This window comes from Argopecten irradians, chromosome 14, assembly GCF_041381155.1.
Source record: "Argopecten irradians isolate NY chromosome 14, Ai_NY, whole genome shotgun sequence".
NCBI classification, from domain to species: Eukaryota; Metazoa; Mollusca; class Bivalvia; order Pectinida; family Pectinidae; genus Argopecten; species Argopecten irradians.
Window position 1 is genome coordinate 27307131 of NC_091147.1, and position 19489 is coordinate 27326619.

Genomic DNA, 19489 nt, shown 5'->3' on the forward strand with positions numbered 1-19489 from the left:
TACAGAGAAAAGATGGAAATAACATACATTAAAAAAACACCCTACAATTGCATAGATTATAATAGAAATACTCCTGTGATACTTGTTTATCGAAGTGATGCATTTGCAATGAATTCTAAAATTTGAATAACGTCCAACTTGATTATCAAAAAATATATAATTCAGTTAGGTAGAACGTTTTTTGACATTCATTGGTGCAGCATATAGTTGAAATGAACTTTTAAAAGGCAAAGTGACCTTGCATCAGCTCTACAAGGAATAATTTTAGTTGCCAAGAAAAGTTATCGCTTTGTTTCGATTATAGTAGGACATTGACTTAATTTCAGTCACAAGACTTAATCTCAGATATGACAATGTGGCACTAAAATGGCAATGTCGTTGAAGGAAACCATGGTGGATGGTCAAATGTAAAGGCGTGGACATTCTTCCGCTACCCATTAGCCTTGCATGTTTGTAAATCGACAGGTTCTAGCTGTTTGGGTAATTTCCCTTCCGAAACTCTGTTACGGGACTTATAACTTTAAAATGTTAAATCTTTTTTTATAGATTACGTCTCTCGAGTTTTACTTCAGATCTACGTTTGTTAGTATTGTCGTCTTTTAATGTGCTTGAAAATATAGTAAACAAGAATTATGTAGACACTAAAGCCAAATGCTGTAGTATTGTTTTCTTCTACTTAATTGTCATCAATAACATCGTGTCTCGATCAGTATCACGAGATTCTAAATTCGTCCTTAGATGAACATGCAGCTCAGATGTTATTTTACAAATTTCATATATTTCCAAAAAGTAAACATTTTTCGTCAAATATGACCTAGAGTCGTTGAAATGTATCGCTTCATTAAAGAATCCCCCATCAGCTAACAGCTGATTTGCCCAAGTCACTTTAAAGTTGATTAACTCTATCCATAAAAACTGCAAACTCATCCTGAGAAATGAGTGTGAAAAATATCTGTCATAAGGGAAATTGGATAGTAAAACTAAAATATAAATTCTTTTTATCCTAGATATTTCGTTTCTCCACCTCTTGTGCGCGAATTCAATAAACGTGTATTTGTTTGTGTATGAAATTTAAATTCCTTAAAACGCCTATCCCCTGCTTTGATGAAGAAAACGTCCATCATTTCGTGTAAAGCAAAACGTATATATGTTGCAAATGTATCTATCTGATCGGTGTATTAAGGTGTAAAATCGAAAAAAAAGTTTTTCTATAGATTGGAATTTTAAATACCAAATTAACAGAGAAATGTATCGGTTTCGTTCTGATTCTACATTGATCTCAGGGCTAAACTCACCTGGTTTAGTTCAAACAAAACGGTTCCCTTGTTAAGGAGACCATATAAAATTTCGATTTACAATTAGTTTTGAATTCATACTGATAATTAATGTTAATTCATTTAATTTTGAAAACAAACAAATAATAAAATGGATATATTTTTCTCTTAGACGTGTTGTATTTGAAGCAAATATGCGTTTTAAATATATGGAAACTCTACGATCCAAACGTCATATCTTAAATAGTACATTGAGTATTAAAACAAAACATAAAAAATAACCAATGTTTTACGCTTGCCCCGAAGCTTAAATTCTTATACAAATATATGTTAAATGTCATTTAATTTAAGCCTTATAGGTATAAATACAACAGTAAGGACTATTTTTCGACGCCTCGTTATTAAAATGCATATTAAAACATCACAATAATTAAATTATGAAAATATTTAACGTCAATATTTGAGAGGTAAATAGTTTTCTGCACCTGGTTCACCAATTACAACCAGACAACTCTTTGCACAGGATAACATTTTTCAAATGCATTTTTACGAGTGTACAAATAACAGTGCCTAAATTTAATGGGTTTTTCTATTGTCATTCGGCCTACAAAATGTACACATTTATAAAATAATACTGATGTAATTATAGGATATGTAAAATAGTATTCTAGAAATGGTGTCTTCAATAATGTGTCGTTGCAGGGGGTCACTAAGAAAACTCCCCTGCTAAATGAAAATGATTCTTATGTTAATATACGGTATTTGTATATGCGGTGGATACACTCGACCGAATCCACAGCAGCCCATAAGGGCCATAGAATATAGCATTTACCTTCAAAGATCAAAAACTCATTTGTTGGAATATAGGAATCCGAATTATTGAAGATGGGAGAATTTATACGATCGCTTAAAAGATTATGAAAAGACACTAAATATAAATAATATTACAATCGTATTAAACACACACAAATATATATATATGAAATCACGGCATTTATAGATAAAATGACCTATGTTAAATGAATATTTTAAAGTACCTGCAACGACCAAAACCTTAAAGATTCAATTTAAAAATAGAATTATTTACTATAGAGAAAGTTACACCATCAATGAAAGCATAACTAAAGGGTGAGAAATGTAAAACAAATTAATAAAACAAACTTACTGCATATTGATATGAAACGACGCTATTTCTAGATAAAAGGGATTTTTATGAGAAGTTCGAAATGTATATTCTAAAGGAGAAAAGTCACCTGAAGCATTGCATTTAAAACACATTTTTTGTGATAATGTGAATTAACGAAATGCGAAATTATGGGTGACGCAAAAGAAGGAACGTATTTTAAACTTGCTAAACATCCCTATATTTTTTTCTTCTATAACCTGACATAGCCTGACGTAGAATTAGTTTTGTTTCTATTTTGATGTTGCAACTGGTACCAAACACGTGTGTGGAAAAAATGTTTGATTTATTTTTACTGAATAAAAATATAATTTCTTCGGGAAGTTTATAGGACATAGTTTAAAACGAGTTGATAGTGTTACCTTACTAATACTGTTTAATTATCAATATTAGCGGATTGTTATTACATTGAATTTGCGGATTCATTAAATTTGTCGAAATTTAATATCTCGCGAAATGGCTTAACTTATTACGGCCTTGTTGTACACTTTCAAAGACAATTTGTGAAATTAACCCCAGCGAAAAGATAACTCGCGAAAATAAACCCCGCTAAAAGGTTCCAAACAGTAAGTCGCGATATTTAATCACTATACAATACACAATTTGAATCTTACTCATTCATACCAAAACGTCGGCCACCAATCAAGTTGTTAAATTGTTCGGTGTATCAACGACTACGTTCTCTTGGTGTTGATGCAAGTGACCATATCAAAGAGCAATCTTCGCAATGGCACACGATCAATCAAAGACCAGGAACGAGGCTGCGTGACATTTTCGTCATAATTATATCAATTATGGTCGTATTGTAGTCCCGAGAGCTTCCATAGAAATTAAGGGTCAATTTTGAAAGAAGTGCCGAGTTTAAGCCTGTGACTCCCTTCATTATTCTCAGCATGTATTATGTTAAGAAAGATGTTTTAAATTATTAGTTTTGACATACGCCTCTCTTCTTACAGCATTACGGACATATTTACACATAAACATAATCATACTCTCTCCGACTTCTCACATAGGCTTAAGTAATCGCTGAATCCAGCGGTGAAATTCCTCATAAATTGGCCGTTACCGAAAACAGTACAGTTTTTGCAATTCATTATTGTTCTAAGTATTTAATATTGACTGATGTCAACTTGTAAAGTACATTTCTGTACGTTTATTTTATTTGTTTATTTCCTATTTTTTTGAAATCAATGTTAATTAATGCCGATTTTTTTAAAAGAAGTGTACTATTGCAAAGAATACTGATTAAAGATAATAGATTAAAACATTTTTCCTGACAAGTTTTAAAATCAATAATACTCGACAAGTCTACTAGCATTCATTATTCTACAACCTAAATTGTAAAATTTTAATATTTATTCCATGGTGACGGAGAAGAGTTGCGTTTTGGTCTTCCTACACGTGCATCGATTTCGCTGACCTACTTTTGAGTTAAACTACTCGTTTAAAAGATAATAATTGGTAAATTTGTTTATAAATAACTTAATTTTTATTTCATCATTTTATCAATAAAGATGGATAAAAGGAAAACAACGATCACATTTTGGCTCTTAAGGATGTACTTCTCTGAGAAGTCAAATTTTTCTTGTATTAATTTTTTTTTCATATAGATTTTTGGAAATAGGAGTTCATACCATAAAAGAAAATGGAAGAAAAAACAAATGTCCGTGTGCTCGTTTTTGAGCTATTGTCATTCAAAGATACCTAGTTGACAAAATATTGGATTTTGTGGGAATTTTGTCGTTTTGACCATATACATAAGATATTAAAGCCATGATTTCCTAATGGGATGTTTGATATGTATGGATGTTTTCAAAATGGTCGCCAAAAGGGCCATTTCTTAAAATCCCTGCAAAAAAATCTACTAAAAAATAAATGTAATTTTTTGACAAAATTTGCATCTGGCAACTTGCTACAGATACTGATAAATTGTAGTAGAAAATCTCATAATTTCTTTTATCTTTGTCGAAACGGACTGAAACTTAAGAAGAATACATTCTTAAATGACGTTAAGGAACATTTTGTTTGGGGTGATAAACATATCATTTAAACAATGATAATAGTCTTCAATTTGATTGTAATTGAGACGAATGTAAACTTGATTGACAATTATGGTACCAATCTTAAAGTTTGGGAAAATAATTGCAAAATTTCGATTTTGTTAATGGATTCATTTATGATTTATTTTCGAACCTTCAAATATTACAAACACAAGTTAATGCATGAGTCTCTAAGCAAGAAAATTGGAAGACATGTGATTTAAATTTGAAGTCCAGAGGCATCTTAACAGTATATCCGTGCTGTCCTGAATTGAAATCGCGTGTCATATTGGTATCAGGCAAATTTTAATATAAAATATAAAGATATGAAAGTATTCAAATTTAATTAGAATATTAACTTTCTTATATACCAATTACAAAATATTGATAAAGTGTGATATTCTAATTTACTTTTTTTAGAACACGTGTCATGTCATCAATGGAGTTTGTTCCACGTGACCGATTTCTTTAGCAACCTGGGACAGGTGAGTAGCAACGCGAAACCACAACAACACAATATTTAATATGCTATAGAATATATCTTACTTTTCTTTTCATCTGAAATTGCCGTATTAATCATTTTATTATTCATACGCATTCGTCTGTGGTTTCCATTGAACATATGTCATGATAGAGATGAACATTTCAATTTATATTCAACGAAACGAAATAAAGTCACTGAATCGTTAAATAAAATTCATTGAAGCGTACTTAAACAGTCCATCAATTTAAGAGATAAAAATATTATATAAATTGAAATATCTCTTCGGTGCCATTAATGTCTTTAAAATGATGTATTTTGATTTTGATATTCATTATCTGAATCCCAAAACCAATCCTCGAAAGTAGACCCCTTGCAGCGTTATTTCTATTGCCCTGTTGTTTGGGGCACGGCACTCGACACCTTAAAAATAGTCAAATCTCACTCTCGCGAGACTTGAAGAGTAACACTAAAGGAATGCAATGAGGCTATCCCTGGTCCCCATACAAGATTGATGGGGCAATGTCAGTAGTTTGATACATGATTTTAACATGATCAGTGACGCCCCCTGGTGGCATACAATGAGCGCCCTCTAGTGTTGTACAAAAGGTACCATGTCGTCTGCTATAACGAATGGTAGCGTGGCCTTTGGTTTTTTTATGATTAATTATCTCAATGAAGTAGATTATATTTCCATTTCAGAAAAACAGAGATGAATACAGTCAGTATACATCTGACTGTTCAGCGAGTAAATGAATCGTATCTATCTACATTGTATATATGTAAAAGAAAAAAAAACCCATACCCATCTATTTTATACATGACATTGACCAGATTAAAATACCATCCCATATTGTATGATGGCTACGTCTAATGACAAATTTTCTAATATTCTAATTTGCCATTGTTAATTTTCTAATATCCTACGCCATTCCCAAAAGATCAGAATACTTATATTTTTCAAACTAGATTCATTTATCAATTGTTTTGTATTTTTAATGTAAAAAGTTTAATATACACTGGCTAACTGAAACTGAAATTTATCTAGCAATTATAAATAAAGCTCAGAGAAAATTATTTTGACTTGTAGAAAAATACGTAGTTGATTTATTTTCAATACTCAATTTCACTTAACAAAATTGATACAAGCCAAATGATAACGGAAGAAAAAAAATAAAAAAGTATAATTTTATCAATTTTTTACAGATGTACTTTTTCTAACCATGTATGTGTCTCGCAAAACCTCAAAAATATAAAGTCCGCTAAAAATAATCAACTAAACGATATTTTGTTCTAAAGTAAAAAAAATGTAAAAAAAAAAGATAATACTAATAATTTTTTTTACATATATAAATAATATGCATATATTCTTAATATACTGTCAATAATTCGTTTAAGGAACTAAGGTTTAAAGATACATTTTGTCTTAATTTTGTCATCTGCTGACGGGAACTGGCACGTTCTATATAAACGCTCTCCATGGAATTCTCCTCATCGAACACCAACTTGTAAACGACAGTCATTAAGTGTCGGGTCTGTTTTTCTTCTCTGTCAGATGTGGTGCTTGTCTTTATAAAGAACCTTTGCGATAATTTGTCTCTAGAGAAAGACCACTAAATAAAGCCCTTAGGGGCTAGCCTCAGAATCCTTTTATTCCAGTCTTCTAGCTCATCGGCACACCTGTGAAGCATTTGTGTCGTTGTCAATACGATGCGAGATTTTTCTTGCATATTTTGTGCTGGTGTTCCCGCCTAGTAATTTGGACAAATGTCTCTAACGAGTCATTACTACCACTGGACAGACCTTGACCACGCCCACTGATAGGGATAAGAGATGACAAATTCTGGCTCCATATTTTTCTACAAAGAAATCTCGCTTATAACAATGTCTAACATTAAAACGACGCATTATTTTGATAAATTGATTTCTAGATTTAAAATGGTAAGAAGTCTTTTGAAACCAAAACTTATCAAAAATATTATTGTTTATCAAAAAGTTGTGAATTCCTCTGAAAATGTGATTAAGACGTCAATCCCTTAATTACAATTTTAAGGATTACATTGATAACCATCAGTCGGTCGATGATTTTTCTCTAGGTTTGCTTATTCTCAAATGTTCGGAATTCCTCATCACAGTCTTAAAATAAAATGAGATATTTGAATTATTACTTCCAGCATTAACATTACTGTGCAAAAATGTTAATTTTAGTGATTATGCGGTAGATAAGCAAGACAGTTATTTGGTATTTCAACACATTTTATTGTATGCATAAATATATTTGGCATCAGGTAAAGCCTTTATACGCCATATCCAAGATGTTTATAGTGGTGATGAGTGGAATAATATAAATAATAAGTTAACAAGTTAACTGTCTGAAACGATCTTAAAACATATCATGATATTTGAAACAAAATTTACCTTGAATGAAGTACAGAGAAGTCGAAGTGAAATGACAATATGATATGGTAATACTTGCTTAGTTGGATGCATGGCTTATTCTATGATATGGGATTTAGGCTATCATACGAGTATAATTATGGCATTATTGCAGCATGACCTTCAGAGTCGTGCAACACTGATACAGTAAGCTGATCCCACGTGTCATTTTAACATCAAAGCACAACGCTGAAGCATTTCTTGTATTATATAATTCGTTTTCCATATCACATTGGCAACACACATTATTGAGCGTAATCCAGAATAAACATCAATATTTACACAACATTGCACGCAATATTGATTTTTCTGAAGTACATTATCTTTAAAACCAGCGAAAAAGTCGATAGAATTATAACTGACTTGCTATATATCTAGTAACAAAAATTATGAATGGTTCCGGAGGTTTGGTTTCTATATTGGTCAATCTCTGTGGATGTGCATTAATCTTGGTCATGAGTGTTGGAAGTTCCTTGGTGTCTTACTGTAATTGACGAATAATCCATTACGATGAAGTAGATGAAAAAGAACGAAGAAATCAATTACAATGGGTTGGGGTTGGCATAATTACCAGCCTATTTCAATGAGTGGTTATTATCTTGTTTCAGAACACTACGAAATCAACATCACACTGTCGTTTCACATCCGGTCACGGCAGTATTGTCGGAAACCAAGAAAGGAAACATTTCAGACTGTGGAAAATTCGTCCTCTCACGACACATCTCCGGAACACGAAACAGGCTCCGTTATTAGAATACATAGAAGCGTCTAATTCGCAAACCTGACATGAACAAAATATTCCGGAAATGGTACAAAAATGAAAATAACGATGGCGTTATGTGATGTTCAAGGATGACAATTCCGTGGAGCATCGAGGAAACCCGATATGTTTAATAGTACTGGTTTTCATTGACAAGGAACAAACGAATTGGGATGTAATTAATATAACATGACAGAGAACGTATGTTTGCAGGAAGTGCGGACGGAGTAGACGAATTTTGCAAAATACAGGGCGATGACCAGTTTCAACTCTAATATCCATACAAAATGCAAAATATGAATACCATTTATTTGTTAGTTTTGCAATATGGATAATTACACTATTTTCATTGTTTCTTTTGACAGAATCATCATACTAGGTAAAGATTGAATATTGTGTTTATTAAAGAGGTCAAACAAAAAAAAAGAACAGTTGTTTGGCACCCAAAATAACAAAAGCAATTTAAAAAAAACTGTTTTAATTTTATTTGAATCCAATTGGTTTTTGGCGTAAAATGGTGAGGCAGATGGCGTACTGCTGTTCTGCTCTTTATGGAAATGCACTTTTAAACTATCTTATCATAGAACCATATTACAAATTAAAACAATACAATAGATAATGATTTTTTTTTTGTATAAAATTGCATTAGATATTTTTTTTTATCTAAACTGTGTGCATTGAGTAATTTCTCTCAAAAAGTAATGTTCAGTGATCGAAAGTTTTGATATCCCCAATCAAAGCTTATACAAACAGCAATGACCAACGTTACTTGTGAGTAAAAAAAACCTTTACCTGTGTGTGAAATAATAGGAATAACTTGTATACACTACGGTAAGATGACCACGAGGGCTAGATAGAGCGTGCCAGGGAATCGGCAGGGGGCATCACAATCGGATTAGTGTCATACTCGTCCACTGGCGGTGTCAGGCAACATCGTAAAACCAAAATGGCGACCACCAAGAAGCCCGCTGTTCCATCATATTTTAATTCTATTGGCGAACAATAGGTCAATCATTGAGAATAGCAAGAGAAGAATTCGCTGTCATAAGTAAATCGGCCCCAGAAGGGCACCTTAGAGTCGAACATTATCAATATTAAGTCTTGCTGTCTGCCACCTAAAGCTTTACCCATTCTTACTATAAATAATCCGGGAATGTTGTATACAAGCCCATGAACTCCGATTTATGATGGATATCACACGTAAATTGGATACTGTGTAACAGGACATTTTTGTGGGTATTTTATCTTGGTTTAAAGCTTTCAATTGATTTCATGTGTATAAACAATTTTAGTCAAGCATCGCGCGTACACATATTGATGGATGAGGATATTTCAGCTATGTTGCATTTCTAAATGTTTTAAACAAAAACAACACAAGACTGCCAAGATAGTAATTTTTAAAATTGCTTTTATCAACATGTTGATATATGAATAGCTTATGAGACATTAGGTATTGCTTCTCTGTTACATAACAATGAAACTCAGCATAAGTATATCATTTATCTTCTTTAATTCATCGTATAATGGTCAGTATAACTGAACACCTGGGTTTCGAACTTACAAACCAGATGTGGAGAGTTTGTGTGAGACAGCCGAATACCTTGAAATTCATCAGTCATTATGGCCCCAAATTCTGCAAAAAAATGAATGTAAACTGTACTTATGTATAAAAACATCATTAACTTATTATCAACATAAGATAACTGTTAATGATATGCATAGCCACGATTAGTTTTTTTTGTAAATATATACTTGTAGATATATATTTCAATGATAGGTCGTTATTCATCTATTCGATCCTCTTCGGATACCATATATTCGCAACATCATCGAACAAGTACTGATGAACCTTCAAAACATAAAATAATCATAAATAGAAGTTCAATGTACAGTAAAACCTGTCATTGACCTTAAAACCAGTCTTTGACCACCCAAGAACAAAAGAAAATTGTCTTTTTAGCCAGGTGTTTTATACACAGGTTGCATTGTGTTGAAATTGGCCATGTAGGACTCTAGCACTGTCTTATTATGCTGGTGGTCTTTATACAGAGGTGGTCCGTTAGGCAGATTTTAATTTAAGCATTATCAAAGACGTAAAAATAATATCATAATGATACCTGTTGATATACAAATTTCAGAGGAATCAGGAAATTAAAAATACATTTAAGAATCATCAAATGTATATTTGACCCACAATTATTCCAACAACTTAAAAGTATTTAGCGTGTAAAACATGTATTTTTACTTGATAATATTTATTCTATTATTGTTGTATTAAAATGTACTTAGGTCAATGCATAATGTGGTAGCAATATATTAACATAATTACAGATACTCTTTTGTTAAATCATGCCTAGTATGAATGTGGTTATTTTTTCGATGTATGTAAACACAATTGTAACAAAACAAACCCCACTCAGATAAGGTTTAAAGAACTGTGAGGAATAAAAGATCACTATTCGAGATTTATTTAATTTTACAGTCATACAACGATGTTAAATAAACACCAAAAGCTATTTCTTTAACATATGACTCCGCCTTTTTACATGGCAGAAGTGAGGGCGTAAAATTAATTAAAACAGGCATCAAAGACTGGAAACCTAACCTGTTCTATCCTAATACAGGACTTACCGACCCAAGGCTAAATAGTGTATGGGAATCTAGGCCTCGATCTCTTGTTCCCAAACGCAAACATTTCGTACGGTTAGTTTTACGAATCTTCATGTTGGGTCCAACAATCCGTGTTGAATGCTACAGGTCTAATGACTAATTATAGGGTCTGAATTTCCGTTATATAAATTCATGGGGAGTGTGAATTTTGTTTATATAGCGCAGGTGCAGAGGACATAGCTAGGAGCTTTATGGGAGGATAGCACAGATCAACATGCTTTCTTATAAAGTCACCCCCTTCTTTTGAATTACTCTCATAAGCATTGCTATTCACTATACAGAAATTATGGGGTAAAATATAACGTTTAACTCGTACAAATAACTTCCCGTGGAGCAATTATTCACACTTTAAATGTGATGTTACTGTCTGATTTAAACGAATATGTGATAGATTTCGTAAAAAAGTCCTTTATAAATTAGAGGTGTTGAGTTGAAGCTGTGCAAATCAATTACGCAATGTGTGTGAATGACAGTTATAATAACCAAGATTTCCATTCATTTCAATAAAAGATACAGATATTAATGTAAAAATACATTAACAATAAGGTTAAAAACTTCATGGCGTTTGTTGAGAAGCTCTAAGATTACGTTGAGTGAGTAGAAATCATTATTGGTATACAATGTATTGTATGGTGGTATTATATAATAACATTCGAAGAGAAAATATGATAACATTAATTGTATCAATACTCGGAGCAGGGTTTTTGAAAACATACGATATCATTAGTTTTACTTGAAACGTTACAACTTATGAATTAGTTTAATATTTCTAGAAGCTTAAATGACCATGGCTGTTAATAGGACATAAATCTCATAAGTCAAACTAAAGGAAGAGGCGCCTAGTTGCTTGCTATTGTTTTAATATGTTCATTATTTGTACATATTTGCGTAAGTTTATCTTATTGATATAAAGTAAGACTAGCCTAGTGCCAACCTTTAGATAAAACGACCCCCTACTTCATATGATCATTTTCGGGCGTCCCCAATATTTCTGACTAATGATAAAGATCGGTTTTCCTTTGTTATAACATAAGGGTTAAAAAGGGAAGGAATCGCACTTCAAAGCGGTAAAACATAAATAAGTAGGAATACTTTTGCAAATGTTTAGATATGCTCTACGACCAACTTATTCTAAGTTATATTTTGACTGATTCAAATATTTCCTTTCAACAAGAAACCAGTCCCAAGCACGATGGCTAGCTAGTGTGTAAAGATACAAAACACACGTTCTGCGGCATATCTGTTTCAGTAAGATAACACCATTTTACAGAAAATAGATGTGTTCTGAAGAAGAAGCACACAAAAACACAACCACCGTCTCTAAAACCATAAAGCAAGAGTGAAATTCGGCTAGATGTTTATTGTCATTTCATACAATGAATCTACACAATGTTTTGAAACGATTTGAACGCCAATACACGAATAGTTTTGTAATTCCAGATATCACTACATATTTTTAACTATATGGTAATCCTGAACCTTTTTACGTCCGATTAAAAATCTTATATTTAACTGGCAAATAGAAATTGACAAAAGTAATAAAGCATACACACATCCATCCTTGATACTCCAGTGGTTACTATCACTGTAGATATATCCACCCTAGACTGTCTCATAGTATAACTGAAGGCAGTTCAGGAGAAAACACTGACAAATTATACACCGGCATTACTTTTGAATAGTAAAGAAAAAGCGATTCCCAACTTCAAATCCACACATGCTATGATATATTCTAGGGGTGCATATGACGACAGTGATAGAAACCCCTGGAATATTGAGGATGATGCACACTGGAACCATGTACGACTTAATCGCGAATTTAAATCACTGTCAAAAATAGTTAGGCCTGAGATCGCGAACGTTTCCAAGAAAACGAGTTGCTTTGCAGTATGAGACAATTACTGTTGGCTCAAATCCGAAGGTAATCGACAATATATTCATATTGCTGCTTTTATCAGAAAATACGACGCATTTCAAATATTAATGCAAACGACAGGATCAAAGTTCATAGAAATATAATAATTGTTCCACAGGGAAAGGCGGTAGCAGCAAAACAAATACGAACAAAAATATTATCGAATGAATATCATAGTTCAATTAATATACAAATCATTGGAATAAGACATAATGAGTCAATAAATATGGATACGTTTTCCGAAAAATAATCAGTATTATTGATCTATATTGTTTAATTAAGTTAAGTTCACGCTGTAATCTGTAAAAGATGTATCCATAAATCATGGTAATATCCATTGTTCTCTATTGATTTATTTGGTGACGTCACCAATAACAACATAATTAAGTATTTAATACAGCTAGTAATCAGCATCGACTACAATTACAAGGACCGCGTTACTCCGGTATCACTTTAAAGCTGGTTTGGTCTCACAGTTGGCGGTGACATGGCCAAATCATCATCCTTATAATATAATCTACATATAAGTATCATAAGTTTATATCATAAAATAAAAATAGATAATTATAAATTACTTTCAATTCGATTCGAACAAAAAGTAAATAACTGAAATAAAATAGAGAGTGAAAAACATCTCAAGGATACTGTAAAGCAACTTGCTTTTGTGGTGACGTTTTTATACGTAAAGACGTTTTCGAGGAGATTAATTTTCGGCGGGATCCAGACTTCTGGAGTCCTACTTTACCCCTATTTGATACAGTTTCGCTGATATTTATTTTCACGATTTCTTATTGCCCGCAAAATGCGTGAAAAAACTCAAAAATGCGTTGGTTTACAGTTCAACTTTTTGTTCAATTGCATGAGATACTGAAAAAAAGCATGAACTATTCGTTGTTATTCGTTGGTTGTTTTCATAAATGCTCATAAACCACGAAAATACATTTTATACGTGATTAAAAGCGCTGTGACAGCATCAAACTACGACTATTTCTATTGAGAAAAGAAAACCGATAGAACTCAGTACCCATGAATATTTCAAGTTCCGTAGTATATGCTATGGTTGAAGATTGAAAACGTTTCCTTTTTGTTTAGTACACATAATTTTGTATTTACAATATTGTTGCTATGATTACGTTCTTAAACGTCTGTTTTAGTTAAATCGATTGATTGCGTGTGTTTAATGATATATATTGAAGTGAAGCTCAAATTCATCTTGTGTGATTCCTGACTTTGAACGAGGGAGAAACTTCATTTGACATTAAATAAAACACGTGAATAACAATACAATGATGACGTCATTTTAACGTCGATGACTCGCAGTCGTTATTAGTAAAACATTCTTTGCAAGCAACTTCATAAGCGATCAAAATAGTGCCATACTATTTTCATTGAAAACAAGTTTTCAATTTGAAAGACATATTATACGCTTTTTCAAATATAAGCTATAGTGGAATCAACAATTTATTCAGTACAAGTAAGTGAACTGAGGAAAACACACAATGAAGTTCATTGTTGCATGTAGTTCAGCCACATTCTATTGTGAGCTCGTCAACAAACTCTTGGAAAGCTTTGATCGTGCAAATGTTTTTTTCTGTTTGCAAAATACGTGTAGGTCTTATTGTACTTGTGAATATGTATACGTTTAACAATCGCTTAGATTGTGTCAGCTTAGTATAGTTGAGCTGGTACCAGCATTATTGTATTTTATGAAAGCATTGCCAAAGACCTCGAACAGAACACCATAGTAGATCATATTATACTAACTAACAACATAGTGTTATCTTACTGTAAATGACTGTGCAAGGAAAAGTTTGGTTTGGTTATTTTTACAGCATGTAAAACAAACAGGGTCATTTAAGGATGTGCCGTGTAGGGGTGGTGGAGGAAAACTGAATACCCGGAGAAAAACAACCGAACAGCGTTCAGTAATTGACAACTGCCCCATTAGCGATTTGGGGAGCTTATGGAAATATGTTGGGATATCTTAAATAATCGGCTTTCACGGCATCTGCAAAACAAGAAACAGGAAACCTTTCTAGGTCACATCGGATTATTGGAAACAAGGGATTTAGGACTGTCTAAAAGTAAAATGCGGTTAATAATTTTACACGGATAAAATCATAACATTTCCGAAACGGATTACAATAACCTGTATATTTATTGTGATAAAACTTGATCCTCATCATGATCTCTGCTTTCGTTGTGGGTGAGCACAATCTGCTGCATGATTTGAATATGAGGATTAACATGATGAAATTATCATAAGCTTCTTTATCATGTTATTATTAGTTACTAATATATAACAAAACAATTTGTTAAAGATGCTCCATCGCCGACAGAGCATAAATGATATTTATCATTTGAACAATAATTATGTTTAATCATGTATATGTATGGGCCTAATTAACACAAAAGTAACATAAAATAAATTGTTTTGCCTTTGGTGCATGAACAATCCGTACTTCATTCCATATAAGACATAGTGCCACGGATTTTTTTCGGGATGCAATTAATTTTTTTTTTATATTTTCAACCTGATGTAAAATTAGAAGCTCAAACTTTTCAATGGCGGTAATGGTGTAAATTAAGTAACTTTTGTAAGTGAAGAAAAATACTAAATCGTCTGCTCCTGTTTTTAATAGTGAAAGAATACCATTCGTCAGCGGTGGAGCATCTTTAAAGGGAAGTAGCAGAGTTTAATGAAATACATAATATCAAAATGAAAATATTTCTTTGCAAGTATAGAGAGTAAAGAGATCTAGATACCTAATATAGGGCATATATACCTAAAACTTTGAATATAAACCTTTTTGTTTGAAAAAGTGTCTTAATAACTATCCACAGTGACATTTGTTTATGAATGAAACCACTATCATCAATCCTTTCCTGTTAAATCTTAGTATTTCACTCATACACTGACACCTTGTTATCTTTATAAACCCTCAGCTTAATGTCAGAACATAGGGAGAGTTACTGCTACTTGTTCTAAAGTAGTCTTACAGATACTTAGATCATCCTAAATATATTTCATAACCAAATTATATTCGATATATAAACAACATTTACCAAATAATCGTTATTTCTCATCTATATAATAATTTATGATTTTCCTTGACGCGGTTAAAACTGTTGCCATTGTTTCACATAGATGACAAATGTAGAGAAATTTGTTTTCATCCTTTAGCTAACAAGGCTTTTAATGTTACATGTAAGCGGATTTAAATAGATTTGTTAAGACTGAATTTAAAGGACCTTTTATACGAAATCTAATTTAAAGAAAATTGTATGAAAGGGCAAGTACAGTAGCGTAAAATGACAAAGTTTACGACAGTATAGTGAGAGATAATGGTGAAAAATCTCCCATACGCCCCGCCGTGGCATAAACAACATTGTCCCGAAAACCTGCCTATTCATAACCCGGCATATTCGGGCGGTTGTTCGATATGTATTCTTGGTAAAAGATTAACCTAATAGAAGTGTCATTCTATTAATAGGAGGGACTGAGGGACGTCATTAGTGCGTCCATCATGTGATGAACCCTGTTTTGTGACTAGTGTGATCCTAGAACTGCCCGCAGAACATGACAGACGCGCTGAACATGGACAGGACAAAACACCCGGCCGGATTAAAGGTCAGGTTGGACGCGAAAGGTCCTTGTTCGCCAGTGCAAGGTAGTCGAGCAGATTTGTACTTCTTTTGTACCCTTGGAAACCTGAACAGACTTCGCTTGTAATACAAGCATGGCAATAAGACGAAGTTTGATTTCAATATTCGACATCAATTTGTCAGAGCATAAAGGAGACATTATTCGGTCATGGAAGAACATCCTATATAGTTTGCATGGTTGACGACTGCAGTATTCCCAGACAGCGCACGGGTAGATGATACAAGATAAACACAGAATACACTTCATTGAAGTTTGATAAAGTTATTACAATGTAGTCGTTTATTTTCGAGATTTTACGGAGCATTAATATTGCCGCAACAATCTGCCGGCAAACTAATAAAATAACTGGGTCAAATATGTATATTCCTGAAGCATTTTTTTTTTTTTTTTGTGTGTGTGTGTGTGTGTGTGTGTGAATTTTTCTTTTTTTAATTAAGATGAATATTTAGTATGCATCCTCCCCTCGGAACTTAATTACTTTGATAGACTGATAGAATGATAATCTTAAATCTTTCACTAACTTATAGATTTTGAAATTGGGAACGGACGGTGAATAGGCTCTCCGCTTCCGCATTATGTATTAAGGGATTAGAAATACCGTTCTCTTCCTAGTTGAAGTCAGGTACCTGCAATGGGTCGGCGATTTATCTTTTGGAAATCTGGATTTTCTTGATCACCAAACTTCTGTCTTGCTTTTTAATAACCATAACCGCTAATAGATGTAAATAAAATCTGAAATAAATCTTTTGAAAGTGTATTGATAATGAATTCCTTACGAAAATAAGGAATCGGAAGTAATATAGTATGTTTGGCGTATATTTTGTAACATTATTTTAAATGGATATATTGATTTGAAACATTTCTAAACAGAGATACATGTTCCTGTGACTGTATAATATAGAGGTAGATAAACCTTTCATTCTTCTGTGGCCCATCAGTCAGGATAATTTCTAGTTCTGACCACAAGTAAAGGGGCTGGCCAGGTCAAATGTATGATTGATCTTAACAATGGAGCGGATTTGAAAGATGATGACTCAAGTTAGTCCCCAATTTGCCTTAAGGGGTAAGGTGACCAATGCATATTGTCTATTGGACAGAGGGAGGAACAAATCTATTTCGCCATTTGTATGACTCCGGTGAAAAATATGTAGTGATTTCAACCGTTTTGTACTCCCCTACAAAAGCGTATTCTTTAGGCGCAGGTGATTAGAAGAAACTGACATCTTTTTTTGCTGGAGAGACAAATTTAATTATAGGGATAGTTATATGTCAAAATGTTCACCAGATGAATCAATCTCCCAATACATCGGATGACCCAGACTGTCTCTCCAGAAACGTTATCCCTAACCGATGTGGGGATCGAATTTAAACCATTTGTCACCCAAATAGTACACTATGATAATTGATTTTTTTCTGTGATAGTTAAAAGATAAAATGAAATATATACAAAAGTTGGGGACAAAATAAAAATGGATACCTCAAGGTTTGATTTTTTACTTAAAATTGTGATTTTAGACAATTACATTAAAATGTTACCAAATAGATAAATAATGTATAATTATTTTCTCATCTTTACCATCGAGATTGAAGAAGTCTACAATGTTTCTTATGTCAAGAAATGTACTGTACAGCAATACTTTCTCTTTACAAATATTGATGAATACAAAAGACACATGTTTGTGAGAACAAATTATGATATGTCAAATTTCAAAGTACAGAACAGGTGCCTAACCCGCCTCCTAGTCGAGGTAAATGGATTGAATGGCATATCTACTTTAAACGATTTTACCTGGGGATACGCCCAGGTGAGAGAGAGAGACTTAGACACCCAGGTATGTCTACACAGATAATGTATTATACTTTGCATGGGTCATCATACACGTGTTCTCCCATTTAACGATAGGTGTGAGAAATTAAATATGATATCGAAAATTATATTTTTTATAGAAAGCCAGAGACTGTCAAACAAAAAAAGGCAAATAATTCATCGATATTGGACATAAAAATAAATAGATAATTTTGACATAGAATATATAAATACTTATAGAACATGTAAGTAAACATCACAAAATGTATTATGTTTATTTAAAAGGGAACATCAGTGCATACTATGGTATGGGGTGCACTTCTTAAACCGCCACCATTGAATAAGGATGCATAACTAGACATTGCTACAATGTATTAGGTTTTATAATATTCAAAATTAAATAGCCCTATTCAACAACCTATATATGATCAATATAAATTGAATGCTATAATTTAACGGCTCAGGATAACAAAACTGATGAATTCACTAACTGAACAAATCAAATAATAACTATAAATCACAATGATATATTTGCAGGTCAGCATTTATCTTAAAATAGCAATAAAGAATAAACATAACCTATCAATCATTATGATATCTATTATAACGTAGTGTCTGAAATATCCAATATGACATCCTTGATCAATCCAATATTCATGAATACATGATCGGTTCAACATCAGTATTTGAATAATAATTAAATTCAACAATGCATTAGGTGTGTTATTTCTAAACAATGTCTACATTCTTCAATAAAACATATGAGTTTAATTACAAAACAATTCAACATTCAATCATTTTATATTCAATAATTGATGTAATCAAGCAATTGTGTAAAAGGGATATCTCAACAATTGAATATTCATCGTTACCTAATGAATAGTCATTTGATATCACTGTTATTAGAAATCAGTGTAACCAACAACAAAAGGCAAAAAGGTATTATCGATATGACACAATTTTTTTTTTAAGTTTTTCCTTTCATACTTCTATTATCAATTAAAATAGGTCGACGTTGTTGTGCTGTCTTGATTAACCACAGTACTAGATTAAAAAGTAAGAATTCACTTCTTTTAATAGAGATCATCTTAGCGAACTGCAGAAACCGTTTTAATTCTACTACACATAATCTCCTCGTTGTGAAATACTATACATGAAAAAGCCATTCGTGATAGTACACAGTTCCGAGTTTTTTTTCAAACAAAAATATGAATGGAAGTGTTTCAACTGAGTGAGTGTCTGCTATTGAACACAGGG

The 19489-nt window shown here is 32.5% G+C and overlaps 1 long non-coding RNA gene across 1 annotated transcript; it reads left to right on the plus strand.

Annotated features, from left to right (window-relative positions):
- Positions 1-4915: 4915 nt before the first annotated feature.
- On the plus strand, positions 4916-8792 carry LOC138308309 (uncharacterized). The gene is made up of 2 exons (XR_011206110.1): positions 4916-4981; positions 8022-8792. It is a non-coding gene; the product is annotated as an uncharacterized lncRNA (long non-coding RNA).
- Positions 8793-19489: the final 10697 nt, after the last annotated feature.